At 40.2% G+C, this 19,221-nt stretch overlaps 1 long non-coding RNA gene and 1 other non-coding gene across 2 annotated transcripts; both read right to left on the bottom strand.

The window, feature by feature from the left end:
* Nucleotides 1-937: 937 nt before the first annotated feature.
* On the bottom strand, nt 938-1,043 carry LOC130468329 (small nucleolar RNA R71). Its single transcript, XR_008928720.1, has one exon. It is a non-coding gene; the product is annotated as a small nucleolar RNA R71 (small nucleolar RNA).
* A 10,486-nt stretch (nt 1,044-11,529) lies between these two features.
* On the bottom strand, nt 11,530-17,465 carry LOC110780332 (uncharacterized). The gene is made up of 5 exons (XR_008927092.1): nt 17,267-17,465; nt 15,929-15,981; nt 15,724-15,841; nt 13,948-14,076; nt 11,530-11,657 (listed from the first exon to the last, which is right to left on the bottom strand). It is a non-coding gene; the product is annotated as an uncharacterized lncRNA (long non-coding RNA).
* Nucleotides 17,466-19,221: the final 1,756 nt, after the last annotated feature.

The following is a 19,221-nucleotide window of genomic DNA, read 5'->3' as shown; positions in this document are numbered from 1 at the left end:
GAATTGAAGATTCAAGTTAAACTATGGAGAATCGAGTTTCATGGAACTCCATGATGCTGCATTTGAAGAGCTACTCAACAATATTGGATTGATTGCACTTAAAGATCTCAAATATTGTATTCATCAGGGGGAGAAATACGCGTTGCACTCTTTTTCCCTTAACCAAGGTTTTGTCCCACTGGGTTTTCCTGGTAAGGTTTTTAACGAGGCAACATCTCAAGCGTATTATGAAGAATGATGTAATTTTTTCCTTCACTAGGTTTTTATCCCACAGGGTTTTCCTAGTAAGGTTTTAACGAGGCATAGTCTCTAATAATGGACATCCAAGGGGGAGTGTTATGAAATATTGGGTGAATGCCCATTATACCCCTAGTATATTTCCGGAATATTCTAGATCTTATGGTTTATTGTTCCCCAAGCGAACCCTATTCTATTGTATGTATATATACCCCATTGTTCATGGAATAAGATACACAATTGTTCTCTCCAAATTTTCCCTCTCTTTCTCTCTATTTCACAACAAAGAATAATAATAATAATAATAATAATAATAATCATAATAATAATAATAAAAAGGGAAAAAAGAAATAGAAATAGAAAATAATAACAAAATAAAAAATAATTAAAATAAAAATCATTGAAACAAAGAAAATAAATAAAGAAAGAAAATAAGACTAAAAACTAATAAGAATTACTAAATACGCTAAACCAAGCTATAAATAATAGAAATAAGAAATCAAGTAAAATAAAGACTAAAAACGCTAAGAATAAAATCGATTCAAATAATGCCTAAATTACTACCCTATGAGTGACATAAATGTCACTCATCAGGAGGCAAAGCTATGGATTAACGGGCTCAATCGAGCAGCTATGAAAATCACTGACTGGGATGGCTCTTGCTTTCTATGTGAAATATTTTCCGCCTGAGAAGACAACCCGTCTGAGAAGCCAGATGATTTCTATTACACAGCAGGCAGACGAGGGCTTGTTTGAAGTCTGGGAAACATTCAAAGATCTACAAAGAGAATGCCCACAATATGATCTACAACCGTGGTTCTTGATCCAACAGTTTTACAACGGTCTGGGTAACGATTCTAGGCTTATTCTAGATTCTGCTGCTAGTGGGAGATTTATGCAACTTCATGTATCTAGAGCTTTGGAGATGATTGAGGAGATGGCCATCCACAATGCCCAATATGGGAATCCTAGAGGCCTTGCTGATAGGGGTGGTAAGCATGAGATGAATTCTATTGAACAACTTACTGCTCAGCTGACCGCCCTACATTATAAACTTGATAATATGCAAACTACATCATCTCAATCCACCCAACATGCTAGTGTCGCTGCAATGAGTGCCCAATTTGTGAATGAGATGAATTCTATTGAACAACTTACTGCTCAGCTGACCGCCCTACATTACAAACTTGATAATATGCAAACTTCATCATCTCAATCCACCCAACATGCTAGTGTCGCTGCAATGAGTGCCCAATTTGTGAATTTCTAAGATAGTTGTGGGGGGTGCAGGGTCATTATGCGCAAGAGTGTAGAAGCTCCATTGAGCAATGCAACGCATTTCAGGCGTACAAGCAGAATAATCCATACTCCAATTCCTACAATGAGGGGTAAAAAAATAACGCCCCACTTTCCTATAGGAGTATGAATGTTCAGAACCTACACCAGGTTCAACACCCACCACCACCACAACCCTACCAACCACGACCCAACTATAATCAGCAGTTTGGTGGACCACCTGGGTTCTCTAGACAACAGACACAATATCCACAATCACAGCCTCAAGCTGCTCAGTCGGATCCTATATGTTAGTAGAGATGCGAAATATGATGATGCAAATGCAAAAGTCTCTGAGTGAGAAGGATGCTAAGATTGATGCTCTTACCGCCCATAATAAGATCATCGATACACAGTTGGCACAAATGGCTACTACTCTTGCAGGGAGACCCCAAGGTCATCTCCCTTCACAGCCTGAGAATAGAGAGACTGTAAATGCTATCACTTTGCGGAGTGGATATGAGTATGATGGGCCGCCTATGACTATTGAAGGAAATGTTGAAGCATCTGTCAGTGATGCCGTGCTAGAAGAAGGAGAGAAGGTGGTCTAGGAGAAGGAAGCTAGCACAAAGGTAGAGAAGAAAGTTGAGATACAAGTCCCACCTATCAAACTTCCCTTCCCTCACCGCCAGCTTAAGAACACGCTAGACAAGAAATTTGGTAAGTTCTTAGAAGTGGTAAAGAACCTACAGGTAACAGTTCCCTTCACCGAATTAATTACTCAAGTACCTGCATATGCTAAATACATGAAAGACATCTTGACTAGAAAGAGAGCATTCAGTGAGGTGGAAACTGTTGCATTTACTGAAGAGTGCAGTGCCTTGCTGCAAAATAAGTCTCCATCCAAGTTGAAGGACCCTAGGAGTTTCTATATCCCATGTAACATTGGCAATCTTTTTATTGACAAAGCTTTACGTGATTTAGGTGCCAGTGTTAGTGTCATGCCTCTATCTGTCTGCACTAAATTGAACATGGGTGATTTAAAAGTTACCAACATAACTCTGCAAATGGCTGACCAATCTGAGAAATACCCCATAGGTGTTCTAGAAGATGTGCCTGTTAGAGTTGGTAAATTTTTTATACCTGTTGACTTTGTTGTGTTGGACATGGAAGAGGAAAGACAGATTCCCATTATATTAGGTAGACCTTTCCTACACACTCCAGGGGCAGTCATTGATGTAAAAAATGGTAAGCTGGCTTTAAATGTGGGGGATGACAAAGTTACTTTCAATTTAACCCATGTTGTGAAGGGTCCCATGATAGAGGAGTCATGTTGTGGTGCAAATGTGTCTAATGATTATTTCAATGATAAACTGACTCACACTACCTCTAACGACTCTTCAGAGAAAGTACATGTTTCGAATTGCTTTGCAGGTGGAGGTGACCGGAGCATCAACTCCTTGACATGGACTCAAAAAGGGGTAAGACTTGACGACCCTGTAACCCAAAAGGCCGAAAACTCTGTCAACGGTGGGCACCGTATTCATGATCAGGGTCGCGACTTTTCCCCTTATGCGCTACATAGCTCACCCAAAGCAACTGAATCGATAATAGATGGCACCATCTTTAGTGCCCCCATTCGATAAGTTGTCATAACCCTCGTCCCTTCTTTTCGTTTTTGCGCCGTAAATTGGGGTTGTGTAATGGGGACATTGCATCAATCTAGCTTGGGGATGAGTACTTAACTATCCATTTACCGCTTTTTAGTGTAATCTAATTTTCCTTTTATTTATTTTGTGTGTTTTTAGTATAATTCTTAGCATTGGAGAGGTGAGACAAGGGAATTTTACTGTTTGGATGTTTAATGATGTGCAGATTTTAGCTTCCCAAGTTCGAGGATGTCAAAAATAAGTCATACGGAGCAAGTAGAATTTCGCCCGGTGGAAACTGGACGAGTTTCGCCCGTCGGGCGAAAGGAGAAAATTATGCGTCCCAGTTTCCCTCGCCCACCGGGCAGCCATAGGCCCGACGGGAGGAAAATGAGCAGGATGCCCGGCGGGCGGTTTGATATGGAGTTGTTCTAAGGCAAAGAAGGAAGAAATCGCCAATCGCCCGGTGGGCACCGGGTGAAGGCCGCCCGACCGGGCGCGTGTTGATGGAATCAAAAGGGTCAATTTTTGCCCGGCGGGCGGACCTGTGCCCGTCGGGCAGATTTCAAGCATTTGGCCCGACGGGCGGGTGTCGGCCCGGCGGGCGAGAGGGGAAAGGTCGACAAAAACGGGAAAGCCTTCAATTCCTTCACTTTCCTTTTCCTTCATCTTCTTCACTCTCTCACATCCTCCATTAAACCCCAAACCCTAAGATCTACAAAGCTTAATATCTCTCTCATCTCTTACCCAAATTCATTACTCCACATATCAAAATCATCCTCACAACACCCTCTTCAACCTCCACCAAACCAATTCCACTCTCACTCACTCCCTACAAAAAACCCAAATTTCACTAAAAAACCTCAAAAACTCACAATTCATCAACCATGGGTTCTAGGCCAAAGAGGACTTGCACGGGAGCATCTAGGAGGAAAGAGGAGGCTTCCACAAGCCGTGCACCACCACCACCATAATTCGCACCCGATCCGGCATTCCCGGACATTGTCCTCATTAGTGAGGAACAACAAGCTCGGCTTGCACACCTCAAGCTTCGGAAGGTAGTCCTTACCTGATTTATTTGTCAGAAAACTCTAAATGATATGGGGATTGAGAGGGATGTTAAAGAATTATTCTATGGGGTGGGCATGAAGCATATGTATTCCATCATTAGGTTGACATTTAGAAATCTTACTCTTGAATTCTTGAGCTCTTTTAATGTAAAAAGAAATGGATACAAAGATGTTACTAGGGTGTCGTTTCGGTTGATGAATAGGAGTTTTGATATGACGATTAAGGACTTTGGTGCGATTTTTGGTTTTTCTGTTGAGCCTACTAGGTACCCCGGGGAGGGGCATAATCATAGTCAAGTTTGGGGGAATTTGACGGGGCAATTCAATCCCTCTAGCATGCAGCATTTACACGCCTCTAGCGTGCAACACCCTGTCCCCTTTGTCTTTTTCCAGTTTATATCATTTACAATATTCGGGAGGGATCAAAAGGAGAATGTGAGGAGCACAGAACTGGAGGTGCTTGGGGGATACTTGTTGGATGGGGATGATGGTTATAGGATAAACTTGGCCCATCATTTGGCCAGCCACCTCCTTGCTACTACCACCCACCGCTATCTGACCGATATCGCCCTTGGGGGCCTAGTCACCCACTGTAGACACCTACTTTTGTCCCCATTCCCGAAAGGGAAGGTTCGATGATGAGAACATAAATCTCCGCTTGGCAACGCATCTCCTATAAAATAACGAATCTCGATCACCCTCTTCATTTCAGCCAAAACTGCTATTTATAGAAACATGCTAAAAATGGTAAATGCCATAAGAAGTAGTTGTTAAAAGTGGCAAGACATAAAAGATAGAAATCTGTCAGAATTAGGTGTTGCACTCCGACATAAAGTCCTAAAAGAGATAGAATTGGCAAAGGAATTCTATTCCTGTTATAATTCGAAAATAAGAGTTACGTATTAATTAAATTCCTAACGAACCCAGAGTTCGTAACGGACCCAGACGCATTCCGTCATAAGTTGATACGCACTAAGAAACTCGGATAAGTGTCAAAAGCTCCGTGATTAAAAGTCCAAATCTGACAAAAGGCTAGGCCAGACCCTATTTTCAACGCCAGGGTCTGGGCGCCGAAATCTTCGGCGCCCAGCACTGGGCGCTGAAAATACCTGGGACGTGTTGTCTCCGAATTCTCTTTGGGTTCGGATTCTAAAGTTCTATCTTTCCACCAACTCTTTCCCTATAAATACAGCCTCATAATCGACGAAGAGAGGACACCCAATTCATAATCTAAGTATTGACTCCAACCCTAAACCTAAGCCTCACGCTGCGAAATTGATCCCGCGTTCTGTCGCAATCGACCCTAAAGTCAAACAGAACGCATCTTGTCCCTTGTAGCTGAAGAATTAAGCCTAAATACTGGAACACTGCTCAGAAACCCGAGATTCGTTAGATAAAAGGAGAAATAGCAAAGCCAAGTGGTTAGTTTTCTGAGAACCGCGACGTACCTCTCAAGGGTGCGTTGTAATGTGTCCCTTCGCATGATTTAATCGCTTTCATCACCCTTTTATAAAATTGTTAAACTATTAATTTGATTGATCTATCACGCCTAATAAAGATAATATCTTGGACAATTGAACTATCATGCTAGGTACCTGAAATCAATCTAAACAAGATAATCACGATCAATTTAGTATTATGTGTTGCATATTGCTAAAATCAATTCAGAATAGTGTAATAGTTAACGCATGTCCCTTCAATTATTTATACTGAGCTAGTAAGAATAACCAGCCTCTGGAGTTATCGATGAGCACTCCTCTCGGTAGTTACAGTCCCCCGAACTCTCAATCTCTGCCCTGCGGGTGTACGTTGAGCGATCCCCACACCAGGGATCACAAGGGAACCTATGGCCGTCGTGGTCGAACATAATTGCACTCCCTTTATGTCACGATAACCGGGTTTTGTCAGTTTTTCTATTGTCGTTAAAAACTGAATGGCGACTCCTATATTACTAGTCGATTGGGTGTAAACTCACAGGAAATCTAACTACACTTGATCTAACGACGTCACGACGAGGGACGAGGTCATGCATTAGCCTCGTGCTTTTTCGACCCCCTCACAGTGGCGACTCTGCTGGGGAACGTTAATGAAATACTCGTGCTCGTAGGTAATCAAAATAGCCGAAGGGTTAAACGATCCTACTCCGCGTTTATTTCCTTATCAAGTTGGGATGACCTAAAAATCAGCATATTAATGTGAACGGACAGAACCGCATAACGAATCTCTGCTCCCTTGGCATGTTTCATCTCGGGAGTTGGGACTAAGGATACCCATCGCCTACCGGGGGGTGCATATGCTTCGAATGTTGTCCACTCGGCACTTGTCGCTAGTAGTACACCTGTCCCAAACCCAATCGCTCGCCCACCAAGGTCCCTCTCATTGGTGCATGCCCCCTTGGCTTACATCGTGATTGGCCTCTTGGGACGAAATTCGTCTGTTGAATGCACTACCTCGACCGGGGCATGTGTTGGATCTACGATAGAAGCGGTACCAAGCCAGGCGCAAATATTACCCATAGAAGCCTATCATAAACTACATGACATATTATTTTTGCTTCATGTTGTAATGCTAGTTATATGTAGCGAATTATGTGATTATATTGTGATTATGTGTGACAAATAACGCTAGAAAACCAACGACCTTAAAAATTGCCCAAACATTCATAAACACCGATTGGCCAAAGAGTTATACCAAGATACGTGTTCCGCAATCCCGGGCTATCGCCACAAAGATAAGCGAAGCCTAGGATGGCCTGTGACGGATCCCACAACACTGCACAACGCGTAAAGGACGTTATTAGGCAAGCACGCAAAATTAAGTCGCATGCACAAAAGAATAATACGCGAACAGAATACGAGTACCAGTCAGGGACGCCTTTTTCAGCGCCCCTGGCTGGGCGCCAAATATTTTCACGCCCTGCGCTGGGCGCTGAAGTTGCTGCTTGGCCTTTTGGCCAGGCACCGCAGCTTCGGTGCCCGCGCACAAAATATACGTAGCAATAAAAAATTCGTAACAAATTTGCTACGAGGACGTATGAAAAAGCACTCGATTCTAAGAACGACTTATAAAATAAACGACTCTTTATGTCGTCATTAGGCCTCCTATGACGGCGATGTTCGGCACCAAAACCGAGCAAGCTAATTAAAATAACTTTGAATGTCACACGGGTAAAGATTTTCGAAAATATAGAGTGCACACACAATAGTCCAAATGTACTAGTCCGACTTAAGGGTAGTCATAAAGTGTCTAGAAGACCAACTCATAAAATAAACTAATGTGTCTCCTACTCCATAATGTTAAATCAGAGTCCCTGAATACCTAGTCGTGATAGCCATCAAGGATCACAATGGAAGTGGCATATCCTGAACATCCACTCCTAGAGGTCACACAAACCCAATAGATGCATGCTCTGGGACACGACCCTCTACGTTCTAAAAGGCCACTCGCCTCAAAGAGCTACACAATGCCAAAAGCCTTCCCCAACACACATGCTTTCGGGCTATTGTTTGGGTTAGAGAAGAAAAGAACAAGGAGCAAAACAGAAATCATGGCATTGGCCCTTCAAGATGAATTATTTGATCCCACTAAACTGATCGCCCCATCACCCATAAAGATCGACCAAACCAAACAAGGGTGGCGCAAGACCTTCAAATGGACTAATGCTCGAGGAATGAAATTCAAGATATCTGCGGGAGAAGGCCTAATGTGTGAAGAATCCGAGTCTGAATCCGAGTCTGAACCTAATAAAATTGTAATCCCTACCAAAACTAGTCTAGACCCGGAAATATCCACTCCGGGAGATCTTTTTGATGTAATGCTTCACGACTTTAATAAGATGAACAAAACTTTTGAGTATATGCCGCTTAAAAATTCGAGTAGTAATGCAGAATGCCTCGCCACTAATGAACACGAAAAAGAGCCAGAAGAAGAATATACCGAATTAATAAAAGCTGTAAATGAACAAGAACTCAAAACCCCCATAATTGAGGATACAGAATCGGTAAATATTGGAACAGAAGAAAATCCTAAAATCATTAAAATCGGCCTCACCTTAACTCCCATTGAAAAAACCGATCTAATCTCCACTTTACGGGAATTCGAGGGTGTGTTTGCTTGGTCCTACAAAGACATGCCCGGAATAGATCGGGAAATCGCTGAGCATAGGATTTCGCTGGATCCGAAAATGACGCCAGTAAAACAAAAGCTACGACGGCTTAAGCCGGAAATAGCCTTGAAAATAAAAGAAGAAGTCACTAAACAACTAGACGCGGGCTTCATAAAAGTCTCCAACTACCCAGAATGGGTGGCCAATATTGTCCCCGTAGCTAAAAAAGACGGACGAGTGCGAATGTGCGTAGATTTTCGAGATCTCAACAAAGCCAGTCCCAAAGATGACTTCCCTCTACCTCACATTGGCATATTAGTAGACAACACAGTGGAACATGCGCTTCTCTCCTTTATGGATGGGTACGCAGGATATAACCAAATACTTATGCCAGAAGAAGATATGGAAAAAAACAACCTTCATTACCCCTTGGGGTACATATTGCTACACTGTAATGCCTTTTGGTTTGAAAAACGCGGGGGCCACCTATCAAAGAACAGCCACCACGTTACTTCATGACATGATACACAAAGAAATCGAGGTCTATGTAGACGACATGATCGTCAAATCTAAAGACCGGCGCGGTCACCTCCCGACACTTAGGAAATTCTTCACCTGAATCCTAAAATATAACATGAGACTAAACCCACAAAAATGTGTGTTCGGGGTAACCTCCGGAAAGTTACTAGGATATGTGGTTAGTACACGGGGAATCGAGATTGACCCATCCAAAATTAAAAAACAGATAAGGGGTTTCCTAGGAAAGCTGCAATACATTAGTAGGTTCATTTCTAAGCTTACCATGACTTGCGAGCCAATATTTAAAAAGTTAAGAAAAGAAGAAAAAGCCGAATGGGATGAACAATGCCAAATTGCCTTCGATAAAATCAAAGAATACCTAAGCAAACCACCCGTCCTTTCCCCTCCTTTTCCCGGAATTCCTTTACGTCTATACCTCACCGTCACCGATACTGCAGCGGGAGCTATGCTCTCACAGTGTGTACATGGATCCGAGCGAGCCATCTACTACTTGAGCAAGAAGTTCATACAGTACGAGACGAGATATACAGAACTTGAGAAAACCTGCCTCACCCTCGTTTGGGCGTCCAAAAAACTCAGACATTACCTATTAGCCTACACCGTTCATATAGTGTCACAACTAGACCCCTTAAAATACATGTTCAAAAAGCCCGCGCTAAACGGTCGCTTATCCAGATGGCTAGTCATGCTCTCAGAATTCGATCTAAAATTCATGCCAGAAAAAACGATCAAAGGAAGAGTGGTAGCCGAATTCCTGGCCGAACATGCTACAAATGAGGAAACCACAGAAGCTTACCTCCTCCCTGACGAGGAACTTTTGATGGTACGAGACGACTGTTGGACACTATACTTCGATGGAGCATCCAATCAAAAGGGATGCGGAGTCGGAGTTCTCCTAGTCAGTCCCGAAGGGGCCCATATACCAATTTCCGTCAAACTTGACTTCGAGGCCACAAACAACGCCGCCGAGTATGAAGCCTGCATAGTCGGGCTAGAGGCCGCGGTTAGCCTCGGAGTCAAACATCTACAAGTCTTCGGGGATTCTTCCCTAATAATCAACCACATATCCAAAAGATGAAAAGTCTGAAGCACTAGTCTCTCAAAATACCAAGCTCACTTAGACAAAATAGTCGAGCAATTTGAAAAAATCGAGTATACATGCTTACCAAGAGACGACAACCAATTCGCGGATGCACTAGCAAAGTTAGCTTCGATGCTCAACATCCCGAATGAGTGGGACGGAATGATCCTTCGGGTCGAACGAAGAAAAGAGCCGGCTTATTGCTGTGCCATAGACTCCGAACCTAAAAATACCGAAGAAGAACCATGGTATACGGACATCCTTCGTTATAAAACAAGTGGGGAATTCCCCCCAAACACCTCCCCGCGAGCACAAAGGGCCCTACGCCTCCTCGCATCACAATATAGCGTAATCTTGGGAGAATTGTACAAATACACGCCAAATAAAATCAAGCTACTTTGTGTTCACCAAAACCCAGCTCAAAAACTAATGGAAGAATACCATAACGGCGTGTGCGGACCTCATATGAACGGCAAAATGCTATCCCGAAAAATATCCCGCTCAGGGTATTATTGGACCACCATGGAAACCGATTGCCATAACTTTGTGAAAACCTGTCCAAAATGCCAAATTTTCAGTAACCTTAACCACTTACCTCCCTCAAAGCTATACACATTCACTTCCCCATGGCCCTTTTCTACCTGGGGTATAGACATAATTGGCAAAGTAACACCCACAGGTGTAGGGGGACACGAGTACGTTTTAGTCGCAATTGATTACTTCACTAAATGGGTAGAGGCAGTCTACTACGCGAAATTAACGGCCAAGCATGTAGCCCGCTTTCTTGAAAAGAACATATTCTGTCGGTACGGGGTTCCACACGAAATCATAAGCGACCAAGGTTCCCACTTTAGGGCCGAAGTCCAAGACCTACTCGAAAAATATCATGTCAAACATCATAAATCCTCTCCCTACAGGCCACAAATGAACGGCGCGGTAGAGGCGGCCAACAAAAACATTAAAGTCATAATTGAAAAAATGGCCGAAAACTATAGAGACTGGCCCAACAAATTACACTTTGCATTATGGGGTTATCGAACCTCAATCCGCACCTCCATTCACTAGAGGAAAAACTTGATAAGTTACTCTTAAAAGTGGCTTATAAGTTGCCCTTCGTAAGTGCCACCAATGGGGGGGTCACTTTTGTAAAATTATCAAAAGTTGCCCTTAACAAGGGCAACTTATAATCTTATAAGGTGCCCTTGTTTGCAACAAGGGCACCTTATGTGAAACTTATAAGGTGCCCTTGTTGCAACAAGGGCACCTTATAAGCTGCACATAAGTTGCCCTTGTTGCAAACAAGGGCACCTTATAAGCTGCAAGTTGCTCTTGTTGCAAACAAGGGCAACTTTTGAGTTTTTTTTTTTTTTTAAAAAAAAAAAAAATCTGCAATATAATTCCTAATATTCTGCAATATAATTTCTGATTTTGCAATATAATTCCTGTTTCATCAAACATCAGCTTGACATTCTCAAAAATAATATAAATTTCAAATTTCCAAAAATATTACCAAAATAATTCAAATGTAATTAATTAACTCGATAAATAACAAAATAATGTAAGAGTCACGAATAACTACAAGTCTTCTCTATTTATTACACTGAGGGTAGTTCACAATCGTTGAAGTAAATAGCCCACTTGTCTCGAACTTCATCCAACTCCTTTTTGGTAAAGGGCCCCTCTCTTGGAGTTTTGAAAACCTTTAAAAGAACACCGTACATGCAAACCAATAAATTAAATTAAGTTTCATATGCGAAAACAAAAATTATGTTGGTCGCGAAAACAATTATATTGGCCAAAAATGACATTTTTGAACCCAACTACCAACAAACGAACCTCTTTCCACATTCTGACCCTTTTACATGATTTATATGATTAGTTAGATGATTATAAGACTCATTTCAAGTTCGTTATGCATACCTATTGGTCATTTGGGTTGATATAGATCATTTATGGCCAAAAATGGCATTTTTGATCCCAACTACGAACAAACGAACTTATATCCACATTCTAAACCTTTTTCATGATTTAGATGATTAGTTATATGATTATAAGACTTATTTCAAATTCGTTATGCACGCCTACGGTTCATTTGGGTCGATATAGGTCATTTATGGTCAAAAATGGCATTTTCGATCCCAACTACCAACAAACAAACCTATATCCACATTCTAAACCTTTTTAATGATTCATATGATTAGTTATATGTTTATGAAACACATTTCAAGTTCGTTATGCACGCCTAAGGGTCATTTGGGTCGATATAGGTCATTTATGGTCAAAAATGGCATTTTCGATCCCAACTACCAACAAACGAACCTATTTCCATATTCTAAACGTTTTTCATGATTCATATGATTAGTTATATGATTATAAGACTCATTTCAAGTTCGTTATGCACGTCTATGGTTCATTTGGGTCGATATAGGTCATTTATGGTCAAAAATGGCATTTTCGATTCCAACTACCAACAAACAAACCTATTTCTATATTCTAAACGATTTTCATGATTCATATGATTATTTATATGATTATAAGACTAATTTCAAGTTTGTTATGCACGCCTATGGTTCATTTGGGTCGATATAGGTCATTTTTGGCCAAAAATGGCATTTTCGATCCCAAACACCAACAAACGAACCTATTTCCATATTCTAAACGTTTTTCGTGATTCATATGATTAGTTATATGATTATAAGACTCATTTAAAGTTCGTTATGCACGTCTATGGTTCATTTGGGTCGATATAGGTCATTTATGGTCAAAAATGGCATTTTCGATCCCAATTACCAACAAACAAACCTATATCCATATTCTAAATGTTTTTCAGGATTCTTATGATTAATTATATTATTATAAGACTCATTTCAACTTCGTTATGCACGCCTAAGGGTCATTTGGGTCGATATAGGTAATTTTTGGCCAAAAATGGCATTTTCGATCCCAACTACCAACAAACGAACCTATTTCGATATTCTAAACGTTTTTCATTATTCATATGATTAGTTATATGATTATAAGACTCATTTCATGATATTTATGAACGTCTATGGGTCATTTGGGTCGATATAGGTCATTTTTGGCTAAAAATGGCATTTTCGATCCCAACTACTAACAAATAAACCTAAGGACACTTTCTAAATCTTTTTCATGATTCATATGATTAGTTATATGTTTATAAGACTCATTTCAAGTTCTTTATGCACACATAAGGCTCATTTGGGACGATATAGGTCATTTATGGTCAAAAATGGCATTTTCGATCCTAACTACCAACAAACGAACCTATTTCCATATTCTAAACGTTTTTCATGATTCATATGATTATTTATATGATTATAAGACTCATTTCTAGTTCGTTATGCACGCCTATGGTTCATTTGGGTTGATATAGGTCATTTATGGTCAAAAATGGCATTTTCGATCCCAATTACCAACAAACAAACCTATATCCATATTCTAAATGTTTTTCATGATTCTTATGATTAATTATATTATTATAAGAATCATTTCAACTTCTTTATGCACGCCTAAGGGTCATTTGGGTCGATATAGGTCATTTATGGCCAAAAATGGCATTTTCGATCCCAACTACCAACAAACGAACCTATTTCCATTTTCTAAACGTTTTTCATTATTCATATGATTAATGATATGATTATAAGACTCATTTCATGATATTTATGAACGTGTATGGGTCATTTGGGTCGATATAGGTCATTTTTGGCCAAAAATGGCATTTTCGATCCCAACTACTAACAAATGAACCTAAGGACACTTTCTAAATCTTTTTCATGATTCATATGATTAGTTATATGTTTATAAGACTCATTTCAAATTCTTTATGCACGCATAAGGCTCATTTGGGACGATATAGGTCATATTTGGTCCAAAATGGCATTTTCGACGGTTCATGCCAATTATAGGCGAATAGTTTTTTTAACTAATTTCTAGCCTAATAATACATCATAAATAAGCTATTTTATGTACCTTTTCCAGATCTTGAACTTCCTTGCAACTTTTGAATATGTCATGCATGAATTTCATCACGTAATAGCCACACTCGACCCCACCCTCTTGTTTGACGCACTAGATTAAAGACAAAATTTGGAATTGGTTCTACACAAACAAATAAACATGGAAATGTTAGTTAACATGTATATTCCCAAGCATATATTCCCGAGCGCAAGACATATGATCAGCAGCTGAACATATCAGAAACTGACCTGTTCAGTTTCTGATCTGCTGCTGCTGATCTACAGCTGAACTGATCAGATTCTGATCTGTTCAAAAGCTGATCTGCTGCTGCTGATCTGCAGCGAAACAGATCAGTTTCTGATCTGTTCAGCTGCAGATCAGCAGCAGCAGATCAACAGCTGAACTGATCAGTTTCTGATCTGTTCAGCAGCTGATCTGCTGCTGCTGATCTGCAGTTGTGGTCGTTTAACAATTCTAAGGTATGTACATTTTCGTAGGGAGCTGCTGTTGTATAGTAGCTACTCCCGAGTGCAAGGATTCATTAAGTTTTAGTAGCTACTGCTGTTGACTTGTTGTATAGTAGCTACTAGAGGATAGTCCACCTAGAAACCGTACTTGTCTGTACCTATCCCCTAGTCCTAGTGATAGCACAACTGTATTGAAGTTTCTGTCCCCAACCTGTAACTTAGTAGACAAAATACTCTCATTATCCAGATTATACTAATACCTTAAAACTCTCAACCATTAATCCTTAATAAACCCTTCAAGCTCAAAAACTCTCCCAACTTCCCAGGTAATTCCTAGAATCTGATCCCCAAATTCAGATTTAATTAGAGCCCAATTCATCTAAAACCTACTGGATTTTTAACCTTACAGTTACTAGCAAATGTTTTTTAACCTTACATGCAGTTACCAGCAGAATCTGATGCCCAAATTCAGATTTTTTACCAATTCAACCTTGAGTGAAACTCAATTCACAGAACTCAAATTCAAAAACACAACTCAATTTCCAAAAAAGAGGAAATATTACACCAAATTACAGATAAAATTTTAGAAACAATCTCAAAATTTGATTATCATTAACAATTTTCATTTAGAAATTTCTCCTCATAAACAATCACATTTTGCGTAAGTCAAGTTACTCAAATCTCTGTATTATTTTCTGAATATCTAATATTTGATTTATTTCCAGTTGTTCTACAATTGGAATTATTTGATACTTTCCTCTGCATATTTGAATTTATCATAATCTAGACAATTACCATTATGAGTTCCATACAGTCTTTTCTAGCACTTGTAATAATCTAATGCATCAATATTCTTCTGCCCGATTATATGCCATGTGAATTACCCTGAAAAACAAGGCCACACTTCTGCCTTCAACTTCTACATGAGGCAGCCAATTAGACCAAGACAAACCAACTCAGAACGGGAAAACAACACTAAGAATTCAATTACCCTGGACTGCAGCCTCCAAAACCCATCTAACCTTCACCATTTGCTGAACTAACCCGAAACCAAAGATGCACTGAACAAAATCAAAGCTCTAGGTTCTGATCAGTCTGCTACAAGACTGCGGGAACTAAGAAAATACATTTGAACTAAACCAAGCACACTTCAGATCTGATCGGGTCTACAAATGAAGTGTAACCTTAGTGTTTGGCGTCGTGTTATAGTGAGGATGTGTTTCTTCTGCTAAAGCCACATTGATAGGAGAGAATCCTTGGCCTTTCACGATGGCATTCTTTTTTTTTAATAATAACTGTGATGATGAGAAAAAAGACACACCTGGTAATAATAGCTGCACCTGGTAATAAGAATTTGAACCTGGCCGGCTAGTGCAAGTGGCGAGTGACTCGGAACATGCAACAACAACCAATCAGTTGTTTTTTCCAACTTTTCTTCGCTTTAGATAAAGAAGAGGAGCCTTTAATCATATAAAAACATGAATTTAATTATAAAATAGAAACTGTTAAGGTAAGTTGTTTTGTACCTGACTAATCCACAGCAGAGCCCAACTCAATAGCTCCAAGTTGAATCATATCCCTATAAAGATATTTAAGACAAAATCAATCATAAATGTTAGCATGTTAATTAGCTAATTCTTTGTTTACTATATCAAGTGAAAATTTTCTACTGCAATCTAAACAAGAATAGCACAAAAGTAATTACAAGGAAGAAACCTCCAACTCCATCACAACGAAAGGCAAACTACAAAATTAAACGAAGTAAAACAAACCAAAAGAACTCCCAACTAGAGCAGCAGCAACACGTTGACCCATAATAAGCCAAAAACAACAAGCAACATACCAACAGAAAACAACAACCCAACCAACTGAAAAAAATCAGACAGTAGTAGAGAACATGTACAGTAGAGAACTTTGGAGTCCATATTGTCGGCAGAGAGAAGGTTCTTGATTTCTCAACTTATACACTATGGTACTATACTCATGGTGCTAAATTGGTTAGCCTTGGGGAAAATAAGGGTTAACTGAATAAAAGATGTTGCTATATAGTTCAACAAACACTTAGAAAATGTAACAAGCAAACTGATATGCAAGCTGTTGGATTAGCGACTGACCGAACTTGATTCCATTACCAATGAAACGGTCAGACTATTTTTTCATGTTCAGGTTCTGTGACATACTAGAAAAACACAATGATAGAGAATTTATAGCAGTTGTTATGGTTTACTTGATTGCCTCGATCATCATCTTCAGTTAGGAAAGGCAGAACTAGACTCTTAATATACCTTTGAGCATGAATAAGTCTGGGATTACAGGTACTAGTACCAGACTTGAAATTTATGTTCCAAATGAACAGTAGTTCACCAGAACTCAGACTGTCATATTAAGCAACAAAACTTTTCCTGTTGATCCCTCCATAAACAACAACGACCGGACATGTCACATAATGTGATGATCCCCATCACACTGTCTCCATATGTATGAACCTTGTACAATTGATCTTGTACTACTTTGATCATTATTCGTACCTCTACCCATTACGTTCAATGTAAATCCCACAGTGTCGGTTGATATTTTGGTCATGAATTTGGAATAATAACAGCACACAACCAGAGTAACAACATGCTTGAACATTATTAACAAAATAACTGATGGTTGATTCACAAAATATTTAACAAAATTGACTGGTGATTATAACTGGATGTTAATTCACAAAATAACTAACGAAATTGCAATTATTAACAAATTTAACACAATTATATGGTGGTTATAATTCACTCATTAGTATTTATTAGTGATAATTAACATATTTGCAAAACAAAATTAACAAAATTGGTGATAATTAACAAAATTGCAGAAATAACCTAGCAGTGTCCAGTGGGACGGGAGCCAGCAACAGCGGTGGTGCGCGCGGGAGAGGAGAAGAGAGGAGGCGGTTGCGGGGGCGGCTTTCTGAAACGCAAGAGAGGCACACAGCTGGAGGGAGAAACGCAGGTGGGAGGGGGGATACAGCAGCCACGATGCGGTGGTGGTTTGTTGGGGGGTGGTGGAGAAGAAACAATGGTTTTTTTGGGGGGTGGTGTATGAGAAGCACCGAGCAAACACCGAGAAGTAGTGAGAAAGGGGAGCAGCGAGAAGAAAAGGGGAGAAATATCAAGTTTCAGTACAAAAGATTTACTTTTTAATTTTTTTGTTTTACTTTTTGTCAATTAAAAGATGCTCTTGTTAGATAAGGGCAACTTTTGATTTTTTTAACCATTATAAGTTGCTCTTGTTGTATAAGGGCAACTTTTGATGAGCAACTTATAAGGTTTTTTCCTCTAGTGATTGGGGTAACACCTTACTCCCTGGTATACGGAATGGAAGCAGTCCAACCAATCGAGTTGGAAATTCCCTCCCTCCGGATCGTCCTAGAAAGCAAGATACCCGAGGCCGATTGGGCCCAAGCTAGGTACGACGAGCTCGTCCTTTTAGACGAACGGAGATTGAGAGCTTTACATCACGTGCAAGTGTATCAAAAGCGTATCGCAAGACAATTCAATAAAAGAGTCAAACCTCAAAATATCAAAGAAGGTGATTTCGTGTTAAAAGAGGTCCGTGCACCTACCACGGACCCCCGAGGAAAATTCCGGCCTAATTGGACCGGACCATACTTGGTAAAAACCATCCTGCCAGGCGGTGCAGTCCAATTGGCTGACATATATGGAGCGGAATTCGCTAACCTCACGAATTTAGACCAATTGAAAAAATATAATATTTAATAAAGTTCAGTCCGGAGTTAAGGCATTTTAGTAATATACATTAAACTCATAAGCAAGCATCCTGCACACTACTCTAGCAAAACGGCATAAGACTCACTAAAATTAAAAAAAAACGAAAACGAAAAGCTCGCAAGAATTGAGTTTCAAAGCCCAGGGCTGGGCGCCATAATTTGTCACGCCCAGGCCTGGGCGCCGATCTTTTCCAACGCCCATACCTGGGCGTCATTCTCTTCTGCCAGCAGTCCTCCCGCTTCTGCAAGTGTTCGTACTTCTTTCTCGAATTACCAAAAGAATCACGAACACTTGGGGGGGTAGCAGACGTGTAATAAACACCCTTTTCAAAAAAAAAAAAGCATATATAGTAAGAACTACGCACGACCTGATTCTGACAAAGATACGTAGGCAATCCTTACCAAGGAAGCGGTCCAATATAAAAAAAAGGAATAATAAAGTCATGAAACACATCGAGAGGGAAAGACATTACAAAGGGCACTATACCCCGACCCATGCACGAGCAAAGCTAAAAGTCCAAAGATACATAGAAAATGATAGCCACAAGAAACTTATGAAGGCACAAACCCAACAGAGGAGTATGACACGAGTTGACAAGGACAAAAACCCCAAATATAGACATAAGAAAATATACATATGTAATACCCCCAAGTAGTCGGCTAGTCTAGTACGTGTGCACTCTTGTACGAACTCATTTTTGTTTACAATATATGGAATACTTTCTTTTTTCAAAAATTGTCGTTGGTTTGAAAGTTTAGTACCGTCATAATGCTACGTGTTGAGACCTCATGTGATAAAGGCAACCTAGCAAGCCCAATGAAGGCTCAAACATTCTTGCACCAAAGATTCGCAAAAGAAAAAAAAACGTATATATATATAATAAATCATATGTACATGCGAAATACAAGAATGAATAAAATACAAAAGTGGAAGTAAGCCTAAGGCTCGTCCTCGGCTTCACCCCTCCAAGCCTCACCGGTCCATCCCGTCCACCCCCCATGGTGCGAGGACCCCCAGGCTGAACCTTCCCAACGCTGAGGCTGCGG

The sequence above is a fragment of the Spinacia oleracea genome, chromosome 2 (genome assembly GCF_020520425.1).
Source record: "Spinacia oleracea cultivar Varoflay chromosome 2, BTI_SOV_V1, whole genome shotgun sequence".
Classification (NCBI taxonomy): domain Eukaryota; kingdom Viridiplantae; phylum Streptophyta; class Magnoliopsida; order Caryophyllales; family Amaranthaceae; genus Spinacia; species Spinacia oleracea.
The sequence above is the reverse complement of the archived record's forward strand: the minus strand, read 5'-3'. Positions and strand labels throughout refer to the sequence as shown.